The sequence below is a fragment of the Galeopterus variegatus genome, unplaced genomic scaffold (assembly GCF_000696425.1).
Source record: "Galeopterus variegatus unplaced genomic scaffold, G_variegatus-3.0.2 Scaffold103, whole genome shotgun sequence".
NCBI lineage: Eukaryota > Metazoa > Chordata > Mammalia > Dermoptera > Cynocephalidae > Galeopterus > Galeopterus variegatus.
In genome coordinates, this window is record NW_007726214.1 from 789112 (window position 1) to 790050 (window position 939).

A 939-nucleotide genomic window follows, 5' to 3' on the forward strand; every position below is an offset into this window, starting at 1 on the left:
CCCATTGAGAATGTATAAACTGAAGAATGGAGTTGCCATTTTCTCAGATGGAACAGGTAAAAAGATTGGGAGGAGCAGTCCTGCGACAAATGACTGGAAATCAGGATTTCAGTTATGTACTTTTTTTTTTTTTTCCTTTTTTTAAAAGATGACTGGTAAGGGGATCTTAACCCTTGACTTGGTGTTGTCAGCATTATGCTCACCCAGTGAGCTAACCAGCAATCCCTATATGGGATCTGAACCCATGGCCTTGGTGTTATAAGCACCACACTCTCCCAAGTGAGCCATGGGCCGGCCCCCAGTTATGGACATTTTGAGTTTGAGGTATCAGACACCTGATATGTAAGTCTGAAGTGCATGGGAGAGGTCTGGGTTGAAAACATCAGTTTAAGAATTTTCAGTAGACCAGCCAGCTGCCAAAAATAAAAAAGAAGTGTCAGTATATAGGTGCTCTTTAAAGCCATGAGATGGATGAGGTCACCTAGGAAGGAAGTGTAAACAGAAAAGAGGTCCAAGGACAGAGATATAAGGAACAACTTGCAAAGGGGAAACCAGTGAAAGGAAAACCTACAGAATAATGTTCTAAAGACCAAGTAATGAAAGTATGTCAAGAAGGAGGAAATAATCAACTGTGTCAGGTGTTGCTGTGTAGGTTGCATGAGAACTGAGATAACCATTGGATTTGGCAACATGGTAATCATCAGTGATTTTGATAAGAGCTGTTTACAATTAAGCGGAGTGATTGGAGAGGGTTCTAGAGAGAATGGGAGAAGTAGAGATATATATAGACAATTCTTTCAAGAAACAAAATGATTTTATAAATGGGAGCACAGATGGGACTGAAGCTGTAGGGAAATGTGGGATCAAGGAGTCATTTCTAGGGGGCCGGCCCGTGGCTCACTCGGGAGAGTGTGGTGCTGATAACACCAAGGCCACGGG